General features: G+C 41.6%; 1 protein-coding gene across 20 annotated transcripts in view; it reads right to left on the bottom strand.

Moving 5' to 3' along the window:
* Positions 1–25378, bottom strand: part of LOC134548834 (zinc finger and BTB domain-containing protein 20) — a 472135-nt gene that overhangs the window by 155560 nt on the left and 291197 nt on the right. For 19 of the 20 annotated variants that reach the window (XR_010079934.1, XR_010079932.1, XR_010079933.1 and 16 more), the window contains one exon: positions 5523–5623. The exons of the other annotated variant lie outside the window; for it this stretch is intronic. The gene's annotated coding sequence lies outside the window, so the exon portion shown is untranslated. The remainder of the gene's footprint in view (positions 1–5522; positions 5624–25378) is intronic. 20 annotated transcript variants of the gene reach the window in all.

Below are 25378 nucleotides of genomic sequence, written 5' to 3'. Positions count from 1 at the left end.
TTAAGTTTTAAGAGATCTGAAACTCCTAACAAAAATCTGAGCATGCCATATTACCCAAAAGCTCTCCACAATTCCGGGCTATTAAGAAAGGCTGGATTTTACACTCTTCTGCTGTTTAATTCCACACCACTTCCTACGTGCACACCTACATTACTCTCTCTCACAACTCACGAGAGGAACCCACAGTTTCTGCAGCCCAGGGCCTTAACAATTCATCCTTATTTTATAAGAACATATGTTTTCATGCTTTTCTAGATGACCAAAATCCAAGATTGCCCAATATTTCTGCTGTTTTATTTAGCCATGCAATAATTCTAATGCTTTGAACTAGTACCTGCTGAAATAGCAATAAGTTACACAGACACTCACCTGCCTGTTTGAGGGGTTTGACATTCACACATGCCATTTTCCCTTCGCCTACATTTCTGTGCTCCCTGTAGCTGCAACATGGAAGTGTGTCTGCATACATTTTTATTACCTGTTATGCTTTACACTAATAAAAACACTGGATATTATTTATTTGTCTGGCTGACTGACAAAGCCAGGCATCAAAGCATCATTCCAGTGTCACATACTTCAACGCTCTAATCTTTCAGAACTTGTAAAGCAATCTCTTACGGCGCTTTGTGGGCTGTGAGATCACCCTGACAAACTGTGATAATGTTGGCAATCTCCAAATGGGTGTTCATTTGCAATCTTACTACAGAGGAATTGCTATGTTTCCAAATTTGAGGGCTTGACATAATCTGTCTTCACAAAGCTATCAGGGTCTGTCATAAGGCTGTCTGTGACCCAGGGATTTTATGGGGTCAATATCTATCCCCAGTGAAACTTCATTGCAAGCAGTGGAATTGCCTAGAGTATGCCTTTCTCTATCTATTTGCTTTCTTTCTCTTTATTTAAAACACCCCTTCTTTGTATTATATTTTTTGAAGGGCAAACAGCACTGACTAATAACATCTGAGGCAGGTAGGGGAGACTGCTCCTCCAAATCATGGCCAGTTTCTTACAGTTCATGCCAGACCCTCTGCTCCCCTCATCACACTGAGCGACTGGGAAACAATGCAAATGTCAGGTCAAGCTACAGAGCTATTGCCATCATCTCTTCCCTTCCTTATGCTCCCAGCACTGGCAGTCTCTGGGCTGCAGTCCACAGGATATCCACAATTATGGCCCAGATTGAGGGAGGGGTAGAAAAACGATGGTACTCTGCCAATTATGTCAGAACCTAAACTTGATCCATTTTAAAACTGAAGCTGGGGACTGTGGGATAGCACTGTGTTTGCTGTAATTTGTGTAAGGAAAGGAAAATAATGTAGCATCTCAAAAAAAAAAAAAAAAAAAAAAAAAAAAAAAAAAAAAAAAAAAAAAAAGAAAAAAGGCAGAATTAGTGCAGACCTATAATAAATGTTTTTTATTTGCCTGTGAACCTTCTCTTTAAGTAAAGACAATGCTAACTGGACATAGAAAGAAGATTTTTAAAATGCTGCAAGACTGTTAAGCACCTCAAGAAAAAGCAAGACAGGGATTGTCAGGCTTTGCTATATTCATGAGGGCCACACAACTGCTAGTGAAGTAATTCTGTTTTGAAATTACTTAGGATTCCTTTAGAAAAGCCGGGAACACAGGGTGGAAATAGAAAACTATAAAAAGTGCATCCAGTGTTTCAAAATACACTCCCTGCACAACACCCTTTCCCTGCTATCATCTCCCGAGGCAAGTTTCCCAGGCAGTTCCTCACACTTACTGAAAGATGATCCCCAAATCCTGCCCAGGGTGGGGGTGAGCAGCTGGAACCTGGCCATGGTGGGGTCAGGAAGCCCATGTCAGGCAGAGACACTGGAGCAAAAGCTGAGACTCACACACTGGCTTGGGTAGTCTGCTGAATTTATGTTGGGATGTTTTGCTGTGTTTACTATGGTTTTACAAACAAAGTTTTCTTCCTTGGATTATTCCATCTAAACAAAAGTTGCTAAAATTGCACCATACTTTGTTTTGTCCCCGTTTAAGATTTTTTTCTGCATATCATTCTCTGTGAAAAGGAAAGTCAGTGTCACCACCCAACCTCAGGAATAAGGACCTAGCTGCAATGCTACTGGAAAATTTTGGAATCCAAATAAATTCCAAACTTGTATTTTGGCCTGAATTTACAGCAAACTCGCTCCAGCTCTCAAAATGCCTACTGCTTTTACCAAGAGCAGCACTTATCCCTTGTGTCTCCTTAATCTTCCAGAAAACTATGCACAGCCCTGGAGGCCCAAGGTAAATGTTTTAATGTGTGTACTATTTTGCTGAAGTCAGTAGGTTGCATGGATAGTAAAAAAAAACTGCACAAAAAGATAGTACAAGGATCCACGGGCTTCAAAAGGTTAAGCAGCTTCACCAATACAGACACTGCAGTTGGGACAGTCCTGAACAGAGCAATGCAACTGGTACGTGCTTTTCCTTCCTAAAAATTCTTCCTTGAGGGTGAATGTTTTTATTTTACAGTGAGTGGAAAACTGTTGATTTGTATACTAGTTATTATTTAACTCTTTTCTACTAAAACCTATTTTTAAAGACAAAAAAGTCAAAGCAGAGAGCCCTACCTCTCTGCTGGTGACACTACAGAAGATTTTTGCTAGCCACAGCTGAATTACAGCCATGTTTCTCCTTTTTAATTTCCATGGTTTTTCTGCTTTCAACACTGACAACAAAATTTGCCGAAAAATAAAGAAAACAGACTGTCACTGGTTGATTAGTATTTATAGATGGAAAGAACACAGAAACATATTAAATTTACCCTAAACAAGGGGGCTTATACCATGACAGCAACTTCTAATGTAATTCATTAGAAGTTGTCTTATAAATTACTTCCCTGGGGATATCCCTGAAAATTAATTAGGTTAGAGAGGCAAGGAAAACAAATTGAAAACTTCTTAAAACTCCAGGAAACAATAAGTTTTAAACACAGCAGTGTTAAAAATCTCACTATAAAGTTCTTCCCTCCTTTTCCCCTATTCTTCCTTCCAAGAGACCAAGATCCTCAAATTGAGAATCATTTTGGCACACCAAGGTCAAGGAAACCATATACATTCAAATACAGAGCATTTCTGAAATTGAAGATTTTGCAAGCATCTCTGCCTTTCCAAACTGCAGATTCCCTGGAAAAATTCTGAAATATAATTTACTAAAGACATTCATTGTGCTAATGTGGCTTCAAACACAAAGCTACAGTCACAAAATGTGGACATGATACATTCATCACACAACAGAGAAAAGCAAAGGGGAAGAAGGCAGAAGAAAACAATAAGAATTTTGTACAAAATTTTAAATACTGGCCAAACTCATCCTCAAATCAAAACTCTGAAGGTTTGCCTGTTCAATAGTTTCTCTAGAGTTTGGGCAAAAAGGAATTTGGCCATGTACTTTTTCTGTAGTGCCCTGCCTTTGTTTTGTGCAAGAAACAACACTTAGGTTTTTTCACTCTTCTCAACACAGTTCATTGGATTGGAAGTGTTGGTACACATGTGCAAAACCCAAGACATTTTCTGATTCTATTTGTAACACAGATCAAATTTTGTACTTCCTGATACCTGTGCTGCCTTCCAGGACTAAGGGAAGAATAGAAAGACAACAAAATGCAGGGAAGGAACTGAGTTGACAGTGCTTTATCATTGACTCTTTAACAGACTGCACTAACGGATAACTCCATGGCACAGACTTCATCAGGATCATGTGAGGGCACGAGATGCCATTTCTGCCAGCCCTTATATGTGTGAATGCTAGCAGCAAGGAACAAAAGGTATCAGATAAGGCACAGAGCTTGCTGGTAGAACATCAACACATCAAAACATATTTTTAAAACTGCATTGGAGAATTTATAATGGCTCCGTGCTTTGCATTTTGAGGTGACAGAGTTCCCGATCTGGTAGAAAGTTCCCAAAGCTCAGTTTACTACATTGTCAAAATATAGCCTGAGGGGACAATCTGACTTACAGCATCTTTGTGACTGGTGATGAAAGAACCTCGCTTGGCTTTTAGATCCCAAGTTTGGCTCAAGATAGTGCAGTAGAGAACAGAACATCTTCTATTTTATGCTGGGTGTTCACAGTGTTCCTCTTCAGCACAGAATTAGGTTTTACTCTATAGAATTCTCACACAGCTCACTGATGGGTTAGCATTCACACCTTCAGATTTTGGGGATATACTTCACACCCTGCATTGTTACTGCTACTAAAGATACAGATTACACTGTCCTCATGTCATTGTAGCATCTGTAATGGAAATCTTTAGAAAATTCAAGGGAAAATCTTTTACAAGGCCACAGCATGTCTTGTTCAGCTTTGGAGAGACTTCAGAGCACGGCAACCACATTAATTGGAAATTATATGGACAGCCAAGCAAAGCTCAGTTACTGTGCAGATTTTACTGCTCTTTGTCATGTTGCCTCAAAACACATTTCATGTTTTAACCAGTCATATATACATATGAAAGCATTTTGCAACACTGGACAATGCTACAGATCCACAGGAAATAATTGTTTCACAAACATGAAGCAATCTGCACAAATATAAATAGTGTGGCCCAAATCTGTTCTAAATTATGCTTGTGCAAACCCATGGAAGTCAGCGAGTACCACTAACAGAATAGAACACATAAGAACATCTAAAAGTATAAAATATGGCTCTACTGTTCAGCTATCCATGGTCCAAACCCTGCCAGCCTGCCAGCACTTGCATTCTACTACTTTACCAGCATGGCTTTACAGGAAATAAGAAAAATTCTGAGATTTCTAGTTCTCTCATGCACTGGAGGACACAAGTCCAAGAACATATGGGCTTAAATGTGTCAGCATCCTACATCAGTCTTATTTGAAGAATGTTATTAATTTTTGTGGGTGGAGTCCAAAATTGTATTGCTGTACTAATACACAGTGGCTGTTTCAGTAATGCGTATGTCACAGGGAGCATATGTGTAGCAGTCCAAGGATAGAATTTTAACTTGATTTCAAGTGATTTTCTGAACTGTAATACCCTCAAAAGATGAAGAACTGATGCTGCCGGCAGGGTATTTCACAACTTTTGTCTTCACAGTTTCATCCAGTCACCTCAATCCTGACCTCTAGGATATCATGCTATTGCAGATCTGGACTCCACACAAAGCTGTTTCAACAAATCTCATTTTTCTCTCTAATACACAGCATGTGACTTCAGGATTGGTATTTTCAATGCTGAACTGAGTTATACGAGTGATGTGTGCTACTCCAGGCGAAAAGCAGGACTAACAGCAGAAGATTCTTTGCCATGCTAACTCTAACTGGATTTCAATCCCAGTCTTCTCCAATGAATTAGCCTCTTTACCAAACTCGCAGGTACAGACAGACACTGTATGAATCAGCCATGTAACCGTTCCAACTGGATACGGTGAGGAAAGGATTGCCAAAGGCTTTTCGGCTGTGACTCAACAGGTGGTTTGGCACCGAGATTTCTACCTGTTTGTGGTTTTCATCTCTGGTTTCAAGACAGAAAATGAGATTATACCTTTCAGTGCTGCATCCCAAGCAGGCTGTACGCAGAGGAAGGTTTCATTCCAACCAAATCTCTCTCTCTCTCGCAAAGTTGAGGAAAACTGCCAACCACTGCTGCTCTTGACATCAACACGCGATGCAGATGTCAGGGAAGGGAAAAGAAAAGAGAGAGAAGAAAAAAGGAAAATAAAACTGTAAGTTTTAGGTAAACAAGAAACTATACTTAATGACTACATCTGAGGAAAACAAAATAAAAAGTACTGGCTTTAGTATAAGGAAACAAATAAAATCTTGAAGCAACTTAATCTAAGAGGTTGTGGGGTTCTTTTGTTTGTGCTTGTTTATTTGTTTTGGTTTTTTAGTTTATTAGAATTTTTGTTTACATTTAGTTCCAGGAGATAAAATACGTTTACATGATAAACTTTAAGGGACAACATGAAAGAAAAAAATCTATCATAGCATCAAAATTAACTACTCCATTACTCAGAGAAGACTCTGAGCACCTTTAACAAACACTGTGAAAAGCAGCAGAAGCACTCATAACATATGTTCTTGCCTGCAAATAGCCCAGGGTGCAAGAGGTGGGTTTCATTTTTCAGCTTTTAAAGCCTTCTGCATAGGCCTAACTCTGCCTTTGTTGAAGGTAGTGTTAACACACACTGAATGCAGAAGGAACTGAATGTGGGTAACTGCATACTTGAAAAAATCACACCCAATATGTTCAACTGATGCCATCGTTTCCCGAGGACAAGAGCAGGCTATGGAATACTACAAATAATAGAGAGCAGTAGTCTAAAGCAAGCTTCTCAGAACCAAGAAAGAGCATTTCAATACTTTTTCACAGATAATTGGGAATGTGCATCTTCAAAATAGTAGTCAAGAGTAGGTAAAGACTGTCAGGAGATGCTTACTGTGACAGAAGTCTCAGTGCTTTTTCAGAAAATAAGAGTTCTTCAAAGCAACTCTCAACAACCATTAAGAGAACAGTCAGTGAATCTATGCTTTTCGGACTAAAGCAATAAAATGAAAGTCACTGCTTCTCCAGAGACAAAGATGTAATAAGAATGACTACAATACATCAGCATCTGAGTCATCAAAATAGGCCCATATTCACCAATGCACAGAAAAGTAGAAGGACCACTAAGAACTTTGCTTTGCCCCGATAAAACCATTTCAGGAAGTTGTATATACTAATTTGCCTAAGGAAGATGAGAACCTCATAATTAAATCATCTATACTAAGAAAGACTGAGCTGAAGAGAAAATGGAACTATCTCATCATGATGATATAATCACTTAGGGAATAGGACCCCAAAATGTTTTATTCTTCAGTTGGAAGAATCACTGAATCATAAGACCACTGGTCTCAGCCAGAGGGAAGTGAATGCCAAGGCCAGTGGACTGGGTCTGCCAGAGTCCTCTTGGAGAACCATGGGCACAACGCCTCCATTTGCTGTGATGTTTGTTCTGCTCCAGGCTTTTGCCTGCGTAGACCCTCCCCTCTTCAGGGCAGGAACCGTCTCTCACTGGATGTTGTGCACAGCCTACTGCAAAACGTGTGTTCCATGACTTTCAGCACTACTGTAGCAACAGTGCCTTTTCCTTCTACAGCAGCTATTCCCCAATATCAGGATGAGGAGAAAAACGTGACCTATGGCTGCACCACACTGCTAATCAAACACTATGGTATAGCATGGGGATGTGGGGGGATACCTCTTCACCACAGAACTAATCAGGGTTTACACACAAAATCAGTAAACTATATAGTTCAGTCTTGTGATCTGTCTTGGAGCTGCCAGAAATAAGGCAGGAAAGAGGGGTGGGGAAGGGGGGCTAGGGGGAAGCATCTCCTGTGTTCATAATGAAAGAAGAGAGATGACTGGACTAAGAGCTGATGAGGTTACAAGGCAACAGCAGTGCCATGAGTTGTTTGGGCTTAAAGCCAGATGTCTTGTATTTCCTTTGATTGTTTCTAAATAATTAATGGTATTAATTTCATCATGTGACCCACCCACCCCCCTTTTAGTATTTGGCTCTGTGTACTAACACTAAATATAAAGGAGGAAAACGGTACTGTCTATAGCATACTGAATATTGATGCTCTGTGTTTGGTCTGCAGCAACAGCTGATACTCGTATCCCTAAGATTCTGTATTCTACAGCATTCACACAGTGTTTCCAGGATGGAGATGGAGTAGTATCCTTCATACTCCATCCATAAACCAACTCAACTATGGCATATGGACACTGCATGTTTGGAGTAGTAAAAGAGAGGGTACATCGCTCCCTCTCCGCCCACACTAAGATGAACCTGCCACTACTATTCCACGTAACGTTTTCTGGCAAGCTCCCAGTTTTCAGTCATGCTGGTTTGCTTGAAAGAAAAACTCAGAGGAGACTCTGCTTGTCTTGCTGTTCGAACAAACAAAATAATCACGCATCTTGAGTTAATGGCCCAAAGCTTAATGAAGATCATAGAAAAGAGGCTGCCTGTGATGGGAGCATTCCCTTCTGACTTAGCCACATAAGCCACTGCTGTTGGCAAAAGGAAATGGATTATGAGGATAATAAGTAACCCTGAGCTCTGGTCTAGACAAACCTTTGCTTGGGACTGTAGCAGTAAGTGCACAAAGAGAACAGCAACAACCAGAAATAAAAACTTCACTTTTCCACAGTTTTCTACCCCAGGGCACTGGCAACATCAGCAGGAGGACCCGTGTTTCTTTCTCATGGGAATGTTTGGCTTGAGTACTAGGACCACTGGAATCTAAAAGCAGAATTCCTGAACAAAGAAAGACTAGTGAAGGCAGATCCCTATATGCATGATTCTATGGTATGTACTCAGGAAAAATGTCTGCTCACCCTCCCGTATACTGCAGCCTACTTTCAGCTCCTCATGTCAAGTCTCCAGTCCCACCCATCCAATCTACCTTTTCCTACCACATTCTCACTTACCTTGAATCCTGTGGTGCCTACCATAGAATCAGAATCACAGAATTGTCTGAGATGGAAGGGAAGGGACCTTTAAAGGTCATCTCATCCAACCCTCCTGCAATGAGCAGGGACCTCTCTCTTCAACCAGATCAGATTGCTCAGAGCTGTGTCCAGCCTGACCTTGAATACTTCCAGGGATGGGGCACCCAGCACCTCTCTTGACAACCTCACCGTCAGATAGTATTAAATGGGGCAGCTGGGAGGTAATAGGCAAAGAAATCTGACAGCTTGTTTTGTCCACTAATGCCTCAGATTTCTGAAGGTAAGGACTATGTAGTATGAGGCCCTCACAGATGTCAAAAGAAGTTGCCAAAAGTCTGCATAAAGCTAACCTCATCAAAGCATACCTGTGGGGAGTCAGAGGGGTCTTGGTCAAGTCTAATTTCTTAGATTTTATCCATGGCTCCCTAGCTGGGTGTCATTCTGCAGCTAAACTACCAGATCAAAACTGGTGCACTGTACAGTGACAGTTCTTCAGTCAAGGGAACTGAAAGCTGAAGAATTCTCCACTAGAAAGCCTGATCCTAATCTTGAAGGGCTTGGCCTTGAGATTAGCTCAGCTGGTTAAGAGCACAGTGCAAATAATATCTAGATTGTGGGTTTAATCCCTGTGTGGGCCATTCACCTAAGAGTTGGACTCAATGATCCTTGTGGGCCCCTCCCAACTCAGAAAATTCTGTCACTTCTGTAAATTTTGACTTGGCAGTCAAGGCCTAGCAATCCTAAGGCATATTTTTCCCCACACTCCCACAACTCCCACAACAGCTTCATAGGAAGAAGTCTGTCTCACTACACAAAGATCATATGAGAAGTACACCTGAGACCTTCAGCTGGGACTGGAGCAGCACTAAAACCAGCACTGGCCCTGCACACTGCAGAGAAATCACCTGGAGGGAGCATCATCACTGCCAAATCACAGCATGAGGCACTGCAGACAGGGTGGCAGAGTGCCCTGGGTGCCTGAGCTCAGGCTGTGGGGCTCTACTGCAAGAAAGAAGCAGGATGAATATCACACTGACTGTGCTGGGAAGAAAACACCTCACCCTCTCCCATTAGGGCTTCTCTAACATGGTTATAAGGCTGAATAAAATTATGGGTTTATTGCTCATGGACACATGCAAATGGAGAAAACAATAAACCACATCAGTTAAAAGAAGATGAGGAAGAGTAACACACAGCCAAACTTCAAGTAACTCCTGCAGTTCCTACCAGCTACCTACAGCAGAGTGTGGCAACACTTAGACATGCAAAAAGCACATCAGGAGTACCTGATGCCAGAGTCCTCCTCCTTGGAAGTAATTCACAGAAAATGGGCTCTGCACCTATGAACTGGAACAGAGGAAACTGCTTCTAGATAGGAATGATCACAGAAATGAGTACACTGTTTGCAAGGTAGAAACACTGCAAATAGACAAAAATACAGCTGAACAGTCACAGCACTTTATGAGCAGCCCCTGTACCTAATTGCTTGGTTTCCAGGATTTTGGGAGGTCATGATAGAGTGAGAAGATAGAATTTTTCCCGTGGCATCAAGGATCTCTTAAAGTGTCTACATGTCAGCCTTGGCTGAGAATGTATCCTTTGTTCCTTCTTCTGCATTATTTCCCTTTAATAATAGCTTTGCAGTGAATCCCATTTGTGAGTTGCTCAAATAAATGCAAATTTTATCTTGTAAGCAATACCCTCCAAAATGTAACTACCACTGAAAGTAAAAATCTGAAGAGCTGAAAGGCACTGGGTCTTCCCTAGTGCCCCCATCTCCCCAGTGCACTAGACTGCTTGCTATTATTATATATAGTACCAGGCAGGATACATGCTATTATAAATATGTACTGTATTGAAATATATAGCCCAAGTTCCCACAGCCCAACATTCTAATTAGAACTACAGTTGTGCAAATAATTGATTTATTTGGCTAGCTGACCAAACTGAGAACATGGGAAAAAAAACCCCAAAAAACACCAAAAATCACCTATGTGTTTAATGAAATGGGTTAGGTTTTTTTTGTGTTCAATATATTTCGATTAAAATTGGCTAAGTCTCAAAACAAAACCAGAAACCTTGTCTAGAAATATCAAAATAAAACCAGAAACCTTGTTTAGAAATATCAAAACAAAATATTCTGGCTTTCCAAAAATTTTAATTTTGTTTTTAGCTTTTTCTTTTTTTTTTGTTTTTCATAATTTTGGCTAACCCATATCTGAGGTGAGCAGCTTTCAGCAAATAAAAAATTTAATTCAACAGTTTTACCAGGATTTAAATCTAAGGACTGAATTATGAGCCAACCAGCTCTTGACTTAATGAAAGAACAGAGAAACACAGGATCTGCATTCCCTTCTTGATTCAGCCCATCTTTGCACCCAAGGTAAGTTATTATTTAATTTCTTTATGGTTGTCTCTCTGTCCACACTTTGTCTCTGCACTCTCTGAGCTTGTTGGGGTTACAGGCACCTCCTACAGCGGGTCTGTACAGCGCCTAAAACAAGAGACTGCTCATCTCAACTGGGGCCTATATGATTTACTAAAATATAAATAACTCCTCAACTGCAGTCAAATCTCTTTTTAATGCCAGTAGTTTCACTCGCATATATTTAGCAGCCCATCATGGGAACATCAGCTTCTTTTTTAATTAATTACTTATTAATAGATGTAAAATATGAACGGACAGCAAGCCGGGATTTTTCCTGCTTCATCAATTTCAGCACTCAAAGAAAGCATCTCGTTTACAGCTACCAGGAACCAACAGGGACACGTAATGAATGAAGCCTGAAACCCAAGATCCCTTCAGCACTTTTGTACCCCCATTATTTGGGGACAAATCCTCTCCTCCCTCCAGGGAAGGAAGACTAGCTGGATTGAAAGAGCTAGAAAAAGTGGAAAGCCCCACAGGCAACCTTCAAATTCCCTGTGCAGGGCTTTAGGCACCAGCAGGAATGGGAAATGCGAGTTCAGTATCTGCAGGGAGGTGGAAGCAGCCTGTGGGACCGCAGGGAAGAGGTGTGCCTGCCTCTCTTTTGAGGACCCCTTGCATCTCACAAGGCCAGCTTACCTAGTTGAAAGACAACTGGAGCTCGTTGGAAAATAAACACCACAGGAATAGAAAGGACTGCAAAATTATGAACTCTTCAACTTCCACGTAGAGCACTCGGGGCTGGGGGTGGGGAGGTTTCTGAGAGCACACACGGCTGTCACTGACAATAAAGTCAGTCACGTTTTTAAAACACTGGGGACGGGATTCAAACGTGCCCCATTATGTGCTGAGCTGCACTCCCTGGGTACAAAAGGCGCGTGGGTTACGCTCAGCTCGTGTGTTCCAGTGCTGAGCCTGAGGAAGGCAGCGCAAAGCCTCCTGAGGAGGAAGGAACTGTGGAGCACACGGGACCGTAATTCCTTCCGTAGGAGCCTGAGCATGGGTGCCCCCAGTGTCCTGGAGTCCCACGGCAGCTTTAACCTCGTGCTGGTTTTCTCCATCCCTGGGGCTGCTGCTCAGCTCCAGGGGACCCCGCTGCCATTTCCCAGCCGTGAGGGGCCGCGGGAGGAACAGGCCGAGCCAAGGCTCTCCTGCTCTGTCCAGGGGCAGCGCTGCAGGCCGCCACTGCCCTCAGCACGCACATGGCCCCCACACCACGCCAAAGGAGCAACTATTAGCGTTAAAAACAAATCACCCTCCCTGCAGATTGACTGTACTTATTGGCCATTGCTGCCATCTAGCCAGACGCATCCCCAGCATTCGCAGAAGCCTTGAGCCTGTTTATTTACTCACTGCTGCTCGGCCTGAAGCAGGGATAAACGCATCCCGCGTTACTCACTGCCGCTGCACAGACATTTGTAAACTTTCACAGGGTTTGCTTTTTTTTCCCAACAGGTGACAAAATACTGTATAACTGCAGGTGCTCTGGGACACAAACAGGAAAATGGAGATCAGATGCAGCTGTAGTTGGAGTAAGGGCAAAATCAAGATAAAGGCAGCAGATGAGAGAGTGCTAAAACAAGCAAAGAGATGATTGAGAAATGGTAGTTAGCTATTTTTGCTGCCAACCTTCTCTTGAAAGGTAGCTCTAACACAATAATTTTCTCTATTTTGTTATTATGCCAAATTTTTGCAGGTGCTACCAGGGGACGTTTATTGAAAAAAGGGTCTTTGAACATTATTGGAAAAGGAAGAAGAAGTTGTCAGCTCAAGTTAGCACTGAAGGATGTGCTGGAGGTCACTGCTGAGGAGCACTGGCTGGTGTTACTGTACTTGCAAAGTAGGGATGATAAGGAAGTGGTCTCAGAGAGTTTCTGATTCAGATATATTTGTCTAAGAATTTGGTCCCAAAATTCAGTCAGGAAAATGTTCATAATGTGGGGCTTACTTTGCCTCCAACCCTTCATCTCCTTTTGGTATATATGGCATAAAATAGGTTGAAAAAACCAGCATTCTAAGGAGACTTAGAAACTGAAAGATTCAGACAGTTTCATGGCCTGATTTCTGTCCACAATTCAGCTCTAAAAAGCCAGTGCAAACCTCCAGACACTGTGGCCTTTCACTTCTCTAGACAACCCGGTTTCAGAGCCATATCCAGCAACATAATAAGCAAGAGGTGAAGCACAATGTGTAAAGAGAAAATAAACATGGCTGTATCAGAGAATACAGTGATTGCTCTCTACCCATAATGTTCCAACCAAACAAAAGGGAGAAGGAGGATATCAATAAATATCTGTGAATTCAAATTTATTTTACTGTACTTCCCACACCACCAGACAAACAAAATGTTGCATTTTGTTTCTGTGGTTTTCTTAACTCTGAAAAGAGAGGTTTCATGGATAATCCAGAGTAATATTCAGCTGTGAATCCAATTTATGCAGTGGGATAGGATTAAAAAAGGAACAGAAGGTCTGGATTCTGAACCTGCTGTAACAGTTTTGATTTGAATAGAACCCAAGTCTTGAAATGGCTTGTTTTCCACTTCTGGTTTGGAGCTGGTTGAAATACTGCCACAGTAGCACTTCCTGTAATATTTTAGTCCAAGATCCTCATTATTTGGAACTGAACTCAAAAGATTTTGGCACCATGAAATCCAAACAAAACTCTGTTCCTCACTCAACTGGCCCAGAAGTCAACCCAACCTTAATCTGGTTCTGGGTCCAAATCCAGCTTCAGCCCATTTCCATTGTTATATAGATAATGCCATAATACCACCTCTAGCCTCAGGATTTATGATGCCTCCTCACAGGATGCATATTTGTGTGTAAATACATAAATCACATCAGATAAACAAAGCAGACATGCCAGAAAACAGGAGGGGAGGGAAGAGGAGAGATACCTACCAAGCGGTTTGTCTCTAAAGTGTTGCCAGTTGTGAAAGGACTCGTCGTGCTAATATCCCCTCATTCAGACTCTCACAGACACGCTAAGAGCATGACGGCTGGCAGGCAGTGCATTTAAGTGCTGTTACTGAGGCCCCCAAATATTGACAGAGTGCCAGACTCCGAGAAACTATTGATGTATGCAGCCGGCCGCTGCTCCAGACACCTCTCAGACAGAGTCTTTAAATGTCACAGATTAATGAATTTTCATGAAATGGAGAATGAGAGAAAGAATTAAAAAAAAAAAAAAAAAAAAAGATATCCCACAGCACCAACATGAAAGCATCTTTTATCCCTACACAAAATTCTGCCCTCAAGCCTCAAGATTCCTAATAGATTATAACAGATTGTAAGTCGACATGAGATACGGGATGGAGGAGGTTAGACCCTCTGGATCACGCAGAGCATCCTCAAACAAAGCCAATATCCTAGATGTTCATTTACAAAATAACCAGTGAGAGTCAAGGACCACTCAGACCTCTGTTTCATTTTTACCCTAAACCACAAGTTACAAAGCTTTCGGGGGAGAGTTGGTTAAATATTTTTTATCTGAGGTATACATTGTGCCAAACTGCAAAATTCAGTTGTTGACTTTGAACAACCCTAACTTTAGAGACATTGAGATAGAGAGATGTACTTGGATCCTCTCTTAGTATTTGATCTTGTGCTTGATCTTACTCAAGAAATTGCCAAAGTTATGATAGAACATTTTTATGCCATCAGATAAACCAAGTATGCTGATTATTTCTTTTTTTTCATTTATATCGGGAACTCAAATATGTATGCAAGAACTTCAAATATCATTAAAATGTAATAATGCAAAATGCAGTTGGAGTGTAAATGACAAATCTATGCATAACACATCACTTAAAGAGGAAGGAAGTGAAGGCATGATGCAGATGATGTATGCAGAGGTAAAAATGGGTCATTTATACTCAAACATGTTAAAAATACAGCTTCAGTGAGTCCCTCTGCACAAAGCCCACTTATAGGTGGGGCTCCATGAGCCATTTTTTTCCCTCTTTCCCACAGTTAAGGATTCCTGCAAGGCTCTACTGCCCTCACTGCCCCTGGGCTGTCCTGTAGGATTTGTCTTCAATGCAGTGACAGCGAGTGGAGTGAGCACTAACCCACCCAGCTCCTTGCTGGCTGCCTCCTTGCCCCTCAGGAGCACAGCTGTCTGACACCAGAGACTGGGAAATGGAAGCTGGTGCCACCACAGCAGCCAGGCCTGCTGCAGGAAAATCTGGGGAAGCTGACAGCACCCTGACAAGCAAATGCAGTGCTCTAGGAAAAGCCAAGCAGCAGGAGTCTGTGGTTTTCCACGCTGTTGGGACAAGAGTAGAGAAGGACCACGAAGATGCTCAGAGGGCTGGAGCACTTCTGTGATGGCAGCATGAGAGAGCTGGGGTTATTAACCCCAGAGAAGAGGAAGCTCTCAGTGAAGACCTCAGAGGAGCCTTCTGGTACCTAAATGGGGCTGACAAAAAAGATGGTGAGGGACTTTAAACAAGGGCATAAAGTAATAGAGCAAAGGGTAATGCCCTTAAACTGAGAGAATATAGATTTAAATTGATATTAGGAAGAATTCTCTATGATAAGGCTGTTAAGGCAGTAGCACAAGTTGCCCAGAGATGTTGTGGACATTCCAAATCTGAAAGCATTTAAACCCAGGCTGAATGGGGCTCTGGGCAACCTGATCCAGTATGAGGTGTCCCTGCCCATGGCAGAAGTGTTGGAATTGACTGATGATCAAACCATTCTATGATTCTAGGATTATCACTGCAGAAAAGTCAATATTCATCACTTGAAACTGTTCTCCTAAATTCTCTCTCTCTCTCTGGCCACACGGGGCTTTGCTCACCTCAGCATCTATAAAATCTTACCATAAGAACAGGGACTAACATGTGCAGGGTTCAAGAGGTGCTTGTTTTCACATCATCTTATCTAAAGTCAGATTATTTGCGGCAACCTTTGCCAAAGGGTAAAAAAAAAAATCAAAAAACAAAGCTACAAAGCTGCCTTTCTGTGTGTGAAGCCAAGTGGAAACAACTGCAAGGACTCTGATGGCAACCTCCAGCCCCTCATGACGGAGGAGTCTTTGGTTTTCCAAAGCCAATACACTTCTGTTGGCAGGCACATCTGCCAATTACCTGTATTGGGGGCTACGACAGCCATTTGTATTATCCATCCTCGTCACCATCCGAAGCATGTCCTCCCTCCCACCACAAATCCCATGACCACCAGAGTTGCAGCAGAGTCTCCAACACCGTTATCCATTACCTGCAGCTCTACAAATGATCTGGATGAAACAGCAGGTAGCCAGGAAGAAGATAGAGCACGTGTGTGTGTGGGAGGGGACGACACGGATGACTTATTAAGCATAGGAGAAGGCAAAATGTCAAAGCCTATCTATTCTGAGGACAATTTCTATACAAACAAAGCAAAAGAAAATCAATACAGATTTTCACACAAAGAACTATTTTTTATATCATTGCAAACTTCGTTTAAAACACTCAGTACTTTTTATTCAGGACTTTTAAAGAGCCTATTTTTAAAGCCCTGCTTTCTTTTGCAAACATTAGAATACATAATAAGCTTTGTACCTTTTCCCTTTGCATGCCAACATATGCAGAGCAGTTCCAGTTCCACAAACTCTGCACCATCTCAAAGACTGGTGTAGCAGTGGTGGGCAAAAATTTTAAAAAAATGGAAGCATTAACAATTGCACAAAATGTATCATAGAACGGAAAAAAAGTAGAACACAATATGCTTAGAAAATAGCAGTTGCAAAGTAATGAATAGGAACAAATGTGCTACAGAATTAAAATTATTAGGTCTTAAGGGGCCCTTGGAATTTCCTAAGTTCGACCTCCCTTGCCAGGTTTAGGATAGTACCACAGGCCATCTTCCTTTGTCTCATCTTGTCTCTTTGATTGCCACCATAAACTTTCCATCAATTAGTTAATTTCTGGTAGTAATTTCACTTTCTGGTTGTTTGTCTTCTGTCTTTTTCTTTCCTTTCCTCCGTGTGCATGCCTGTGCATACATCACAGATCACAACCAGCTCACACCCCCTGCTCCTTGTTAAAAGTCCCACCCCTTCTGCTGACTTACTGCACTCTTAATCAAAAGGGCAGGAGGAAGCCGCCAGGATCCATTCTTCCCCCTCTCTCCTCCCCTCTCCCTCCCTTTTTTCAAATGGCACAAATGTCAAACTTTCTAAAGGGATGTTTGGCATAGCAGAGTTCAGTCATGTAACGAACAAAGTCGGTATGATCAAAAGGTTGCAGGGCTGCCCACTGCTAAAGAAGAGAGGGAAAAAAGGAAACGGGGATCTTTTCTAAAGTGTGAAAGAACGCCTGAGACAACTGTTGCCACTGGAAACACCATGTCTATTAGCAGCAGTGGTGGGTCTGAAACACCAAAACCTAGGTCCAGAGTCCAGATTCCCTGAAAAACAGGGCTGTTCTGATCCAATTTTCTGCCCGTGAAGAAACAGGGATAGACACAGCTATGCAACTGAAGACTTTTTTTTTTTTTTTTTTTTTTCCTATGTGCTTTGCATCATTCTTTGGAAAATAAGTGAATCTATGTGGAAATAAAGGTAGTTTTTTAGTCAAAGTTGCTGGAACTAATCAGATGGAACATAGATTCACCTATCAAAAATACATTGTCTCCTGGGTATTTTTATACTGCTACCTTTCACCACAGTATTTTCATTCTTATTCCATCCACTGCTGAAAAGGAGAGCAAATTATTCCTCCCTTCTACATATCTAAGATTGTTATGATTTCGTAAGGCAACTGGTGTGCAATTGTAGAGCACTTCACAATTGCACGCTCGCATCTTCCTCTACATTTCTGATGTAACTCTTCTGGCTTTATTCATCTTATTTTTGTTCATGTTTATTTGCTCCACTTTGCCAAGCTCTTGTGAAAATGTTTGCATCTCCTTACCCAACATCAACATTAGAGAACAGTCCAGCTATGTCACTGACTCCTGCAAAATGCCTGCACCCCAGTGGCATGAAAATCGGTGGTCAGAATACTCAGCATGAAGAATCTCTCCATGAGCTCAGACGGAGTTTCCTTGCCAGAAGATAACCCCAAAAATGTAGACGAAAAAGCTCATAGTCAATACCCATTTAATAGAAAAATCTTAATTATAGATAGCTTTCAGTCCCAGAACAGTAGACGGGAACTTGAGATTAATTCCCCCTATGACAAAGCATGTGAACAATAACCAGAATTTGTAATCAATACCCAGAGGAGAGAGCATCCAAATTGTAATGGGGATTTGGGATTCATTCCCAGAGGGTGTAATATATGATTTGGAACAGGTAGACTGGGATTAATTTTTGATTATGAAATATTTGAACAGCAATTTTCAACTTTTAATGAAGAGAGGATGTGGACACCACAATTAATATAATTTCTAAGTCTCTCCATCATATTTCAAGAGACAGATGATAGATCACAAACAGCTGTTCGGGTCATGCACAAGTTAATGTGGGAGTGCCACCTAAAGGAAAGTGCACTAGGATGAGACTCTGGAGAAAGACAGGCAAAGACCAGAGTTACACTTTCCCCATTTCTAATAAAACTTCCTTATTGCAAAGTCTGCATTAGAAGTAATTATTCCATGTTTGCTGACTTTACATGGATAATTGTAAGTCAGAAAACATCAGTATGGGAACATGGCTTTTCTCTTACACAGGGAAAAAATATAAAGGTGTTCACAGGAGAAATAATTCTCACTCTAAAGGAAAATTTCAAAATAGGAGTGTACAAGGTAAAAAATATAGAACCTCACCATGTCCTGGGGGGAGAATACAACCCAAATTTCTAAAGTCCCTTAGAATATAATAAAACAGCTAATTATTTGCATAGAATGAAGATGAGTGAGCTGTGAATCTTACCCTTTTCTGTTAGTTTCCACAAAATAATTTTCTTTATGTTTTCCTCAACAGGCCAATGAGTAATTTTAATGATTATGAGCTGCATCTGTAGCCATGTAAGACAAGACAAATTTTGTCTATCTGCATATCTTGCCCTTTATGAATGACTGTAACAAAGTGCATTTTCAGGACACAGGTTTATTGTCACAGGGGTAAGAAAACCTAGCCTCCATGTCCAGCATTCAGTACTGCTCAGTTCGAAGGAAAATATCCAGAAGGAAAATGTCTTGCCCTGAAACAACTGATGGTAGTTGCTTCAGAAGCAGGAATAAAGATGAGCTGAACCAAAATCCTGTTTCATCTTGACACATATTTCATTCCTAATTTAACTTTTCAACCTTGTAAAGTATTTTAAAAGATGCTCTGAGTTTCTGAAATGGAAGATTTACCTCTTCCATTTTATGCCTGTTATGGTAAACTTTTGGGTCTTTCACTGAAAAGAGATGAAACAACTCTGGTTCCCTGTGGGCCCACTCCTCCCCTTTCCTCTTAAGCCCTCAGACCCACATCTACCCAAGGATCATTTCCTAAGTCTCCAAAATTATATATAAGTATGCTGTCTCTGCCAGACCCTATTAATCATAAACTTCTCATTTCATTTCAGTATTAAACTCATCTTATTCAAATCTCTAATTTTCCACACTGACAGAGAAGTTCTCTATACATCATTCAGTTCTATTTCCTAGATATGTTCCGAATTACAAAATTCATTCAAGCCCATCTGATCTCTTCTCCCTAAACCTTCTGCCTTGCACTGACTGACAGAGAAGAATTAGCCTTCCTCCTGTCAGGTATACATCTTCTCCCCACAAAAGGATGTGAAAACATCCAAATACAGCCAATGACTCAGCTTGCCCTCGTACTTGTGTCTTTGCTCTACGGAGCAGTCATTTTATGGAGCAGCAAGTCCCACTGACACAATATCAGCCAGACAACTAGTACTTTTAAAGTAAAACCAGCTGTAGCTGCATGGCAGGGTACCACACACTGAAAGCAGCAATGGGGATGAAGTGGTACCATCGGCACCCCTCATTCTAGTGGAAGCAGGAAATCTACAATGAAGTCATGCTACAGAGTGACACTGCTGAGCCTGATACATCACAGGTCATTGTAAGTCATTAAAAAGTAAAATTTGCCAACCACCACTTTCCTCAGTGATCCTATCTAATATTAAACCCAGGTGCAGATCTTGGGGTTGGGAAGAAAAAGCATGTCAGATATCTTCTGCTCTTTCCCTGCTGCAGCAATGTCATCTGTCTCATTTCTAACCCAGTGCAGCAGCTTCTCTCCAGTTTTACCAAGACACTGCAGCAGCATGCCAGCAAAACAAAAGATGGTCTTGCTCTGTGGCAAACAGGAGATAGGACTAGAAGAGCACTCAAGCCTCTCTGTGGTTTTTTGTTTGGGTTTTTTTTTTTCTTTTTTTTTTTTTTTTTTTAGCCAGACATTCTGGAGAAATTACTATGCCTTCCCCAGAAGATATGTGCAACAGTAAGTTTGGTGCTTCAGAGCTGAGACGAGCCCCTGCCCTGCCCTAGGGCCAGGTATCACTGCTCTGAGAGGCTCTGGCTCCCAACAGTGAGCTGCAGCCCACAGCATCACTGGGGACCTGCAGAGCCCTCCACTCACAGAGCACACACAGCCTACAGCAGCCCTTCTGGAGAGCTAATCAAAGCAGCTATGGCAGCAACTCAGAGCCAGATGGGCTCCATGAGGACACGGTGTTACATTAGTCACCTCACCAATTTCTGCCTCAGTATCCCCACGTGTGAATTACTTTTTAGCACCTGCAAGTTAAGAGGGTGGCAGCTTTAGAAGAACTGTATGTTAGGCAGATAGATCGATATTTAATTTTAAAGAACGGTTTCTATTCTACCATACTTTTGCTGATTTGAAAGGAAACAGACTGTTGCAGTATTTTTTGACTAAAAACCTGTAGAAGAAATTGTTACAGTCTTTTACAACCAGAATCTGGAAGGGTGTCCCATTGTAATATTTTCAAAGAGAAGTCGTGCATGCAGTATGTATGTGCATATGGTGTTTATGAATTGTTTTTTAACTTTAGATATTTTATTCATTTTTCCACATGGTACAAGTAGAACACACATCTTTGTTGGACAGACACCAACACAGTAACATAGCTTTAGATTTCAGGCACTCAAGACTCAGTGGGACAATAGGCTATCATCATGCCAGGACATCACGTCCTGAAATTAGGATGCATGCCATCAGGCAGTTCATATCTCACTGAAGATACTCAGCCCTCAATACATTCAGTTATACTAAATGAAGGAAACTGTAACCACTTCCAGTTATTTCGTACAGAGATAAGGACCATGAGAACTTTTGCGTCTTGGCATACAACATCCTATTTTGATTTCACTGTACTGTGGGATCTGCTGTTATCCACAGTTTGTGGACTTCATTTTTTTTCCTTACTTGGAGCATGCACACAGCCAGCATAGTAACTTCAGTCATAACAAGTTTCAGAAGTCCTTAAAACAAAGGGAAGGGGAAGAGAAATGGCACAAAAAGACCTGGCTAGAGCTTCTCAGGACAGCAGCAGAAAGAGCACAGCTGCTACTGATACCTGCATCCCTATCCCCAGAACCAGCAATGTGGAGTTCAAAATTCACTTTTGTTTGCAATGTGTGCATATGTGTGAGCTGCTCTTTCAGACTCCTGGGGAACACTGAAAGCATATTCTGCAGGATCACTGCCTATCCAGACTCACTACTGCTCAAAGTCAGACGAAATGGTGTGAACAGCTTACCTCCAGAGCAGAAAGTCTGCCCTACTACTGCAGACTGCCATGTCTGATAACTATATAAACCTTGTTTATTAAATTTCAAAGCTTCTGTTTCCCTCAAGCTGTACCATGGTCTCAGGAATCACAAGACTGTGACATTTAAGAAGTAGAGGCAATGATTTAATTGCATTTCCAGGGAAAAAGCTAGATTCAAGATCAAAATAAGTTTCCTTTATAAAAAAATGGAAATACTAATATTATAATGGAACACTTTTTTATAATTTAACACTGTAAACCATCATTCTGTTAGATGAAATATAAGAAGGGACAAACCAGTTCAGAGAAAATACATAAATATGAATTCTGTTCCCACTGGTAATTTAACACCTATCTGGTACCCCAAGGTCTTGAAAACACTGAGTACAAAGAATAGTTCTTTCCTACTATCTGGAAAAAAAGATGAGGATGGATAAGAGAAATTAAACATTTACATGAACTTGAGATGCATTGGTTTTCAGACAGACAAACTAAAATGCCTACGCTTGTTATCTATGGCACACAAAACTTATCCATTGTCCTACTGAAAGTTTTTTTCCAATGCCTGGCTTAAATTTGAGGTTACTTGACAAGCTCTAATGAATGGTTAACTTTGCTTTCCTGATGAAAAGCAAACGCTCTCTGACTTCACTCTTTTCTTGAAATAAGTCCATAGGGATGAAATACACAAACTTCTGTCAAGGCGACGTCTGCCTTCCCATTATCTAAATGCTAAAATAAAAAAGGGGGATTTTTTATTGTTTTTCCCCCACTCAGGTGCTGCAGGTGCCATCAGGAGGAAGGTCAGCCCTGCTCTCGCAGGCCCAGACCGGGGCCAGTGCCGAGCCCTCTCTCCTCAGCCGTGCCCTCTCCTCCCCGGGGCCGCAGGCAGCAATCCCAGCGAGGCGGGGGACAAACAGGAGATGTGCTGCTGTGGATCGCAGGTGGCACCGAGCCTGCATCTCCTCTACAGCTTAGGGGCGCCAAGGTCAGCTGTGCCGGCTCTGATGGCGACGGGCAGCCCGAGCAGCGGGCACGGCGGCGCCCAGCGGGTGCCTCTGGGGCTGCAGAGGAGCCCCGGCTCTCCCGGGCATCGCCCACCTTGGCTTGCGGCTCCCTCCCCCGCCCGCCGGGAGCGCGCTGCCGACCGAGGGTGGCAGATAACGGGGGCTTGGGAAATGCTCCCTTGCGAAGCCACGGAAGGGATTTATTATTTATAGGCAGAGGGATGAAAACGTGAAGTGTGTGCATGGGGGCCCGCGTGGGGAGGGCCAGTTGCTGCCAGGCAGTAATTTCACTCTGAAGTTCCTATGACTTAAATAGCCACTTGAGCTCTGCTCTTGCAGTTTATGATGTCAATAGAACCCCTAAATGAAATTACAGCCTTCTGATACGCAGCGGGGTAGCTTTTCTTCACTGTGTAATATACACGGCCAGAAGAAATTGCACTATACGCAGAGTTTCACTAAAGCAGAGTTTATCATAAGAATGTTCCCACTAAAATATGATTAGGCTTCTTGTTTGCTGGATAACACTTCTAATGAATCAGGGTATGCGTGATAGTCATGTTTTGTGAACGCAGACACGTACCCTGAGGTGAACTGGGCACTCCACCGCCTCAAAGCACCAGCTATTTCATTTCCACCGTAATTTGCACCTGCTTTGTTTTGCCAGCAGCACAGACCCATGCTAGCTCTGGAACTCGCCTCGCTTCCAGGAACTCGAAGCTTGCAAGGATGAAAAAACAAGCAAAGCAGCAGTAGGGGGGATCTACATGCTGTATTTACATGCACTTCTATTTTTTAAGCATGCCTGAGCCTGGCTAAACCTGATCAATAGCCCTGTGAGGGCAGGGAGAAAAATTCCACTTTTCAGATAAGTAAGTGAGAAATAGACAGAGGTAAGGTCATAATGATGCATCTGGGATACAGGTTCAGGTCTCCTAAAGCCTTTTCCATTTCTCTCCATTCTCATTACGTTACCCATACATTCCCCTTCTCAGCCCAGGAGAGGAAGAAAACCCCTTCATCTTACCATTCATAAACCTTGCTATTTCTTTATCCTTGAGGTAAGGACTGACTGCAGCTGATAATTAGATATCTGTGGTTAGTAGCTGTTTTACCTCAGTAACTTGCAGTCCCTTTTACTTTCCTAACTTTCCTTGTCATATGACAATTCAAAATGAAGTTTCACTTTCTTTTCTGAATTACAGGAGGGAATATTAGTGCTATTTCGATGTTGTTACCCAGGAAAACAAGCAGTTGTTCAACTTTTGGAAAAGAGAGGCTTACAACATAAAATAAGAAAAGAAATTGAGAATACCTTAAAACGGGAAATGTACTCAAAACAAGGCAGTTGCTTTTATGTACTTTTATTGCAAAAATTGTCTCTGGATACTGCTTAAATTCTTGTACTTCTGAAGCATCCAAGTACCTAGGAATCTGCCTACCTTTATCATTACATCTTTTTCTGTGCTTTGTTCTTGTCTGATGCAGTTAACACTCACAGAACAACAAGCATATCACGTCAAACAATTGTTGTGCAGAAAACACTAGTTCTCATTCTACTACATAAACATATATTCTCTTCCCCAAAAGCATGAACTGGTGGTTTGAACATGAGGGAAAGGATACCATTTTCTCCTTGCTTGCATCGGGCAAAGGAAGATAACTTTCCCACTTTATCTGTGGGTAAAAGAGAGAGGTTTAACTTGGCAGTGCTTGCAGAGCACTTTGAGATTACTAGTTGGAAGGGATGCTGTAACTAAAATGGCTACTGCTAGAAGCAAACAGTGAATGTATAGAAGAATGCCCATAGGTATTAATTTTCATTTTTTTTAAAGCAACTATGATAAACTATTATGCAGTAGATAAAGAAGCTACTACTAATGAGACAATTCATAATCTTACCCTCTTAAAGTGTTTAAACAGACGGTTAGAATACGATTTGAAATTGCAGATTTTCACCCTAATGATTTTAGACCATAGACAAACTATTATAACCTTGGCCTACCATCAATAAGCAGCTTATATCATAATAAGAAAGACTGATGAATTTTTCCACATCGCTATAAATAAATACCAGCAAAGACAAGTTCCTTTGCTACCAGAGAGACTAGGGAGAATAAATAAATTAATGAAGTAATTTAAACATGGAGACATTTGGAGCAACACAGAGACTCTTAAAAAAGAGATTAAACATTGTTTTTCCTTCTTGGTGAAAGATGCCAGAGTGACAGCCCTTGACTTCAGTATATCTAGAGAACAAGTGTTATACAGGCAGAAGTTTGAAGTTTCAGACATTTAGCACTGTGCTTTGAGAACTTTCCATTTCAGAAGTACTTATGTCTTTCAGACTTACACTGCCTGGAGGGAGAAAGTAAATCAGAGATAAGCTTCAAAGATCAGACCCAAAAGTGTGTGTGGGCGTTCAGTATAGCCCATTCAGAGAAGAGAAAAAAAATCCATTATGTTTCTATCTGTGATGTGAACTGCCTGAAAGTTTGGGATGTTCTGATCTGTCAGCTGCTTTGAGTACACTGCAGAAAGGTGATGCAACAGCTAAGTTGGGATCTTAACATCAATTTAGTCAAAAGCTGGGACCATTTGGATTGAGGCTTTGATGTATGTAAAGGTTATTTCTATGTGTATGTAATACTCTTTACTGAAGGGATCAGCCAACTTAATTGCGGGTTTTGTTGAGAGCTGGTGATTTAGTTTAAGTTCAGAGAGAGGTCTGCAGCACCAGGGAATGAAGAGAAACAGCTAACCCTTGCTGCTC

Source organism: Prinia subflava, chromosome 3, assembly GCF_021018805.1.
Source record: "Prinia subflava isolate CZ2003 ecotype Zambia chromosome 3, Cam_Psub_1.2, whole genome shotgun sequence".
Taxonomy (NCBI): Eukaryota; Metazoa; Chordata; class Aves; order Passeriformes; family Cisticolidae; genus Prinia; species Prinia subflava.
Note: the sequence above shows the minus strand (reverse complement) of the source record. Positions and strands in the feature narration are given on the sequence as shown.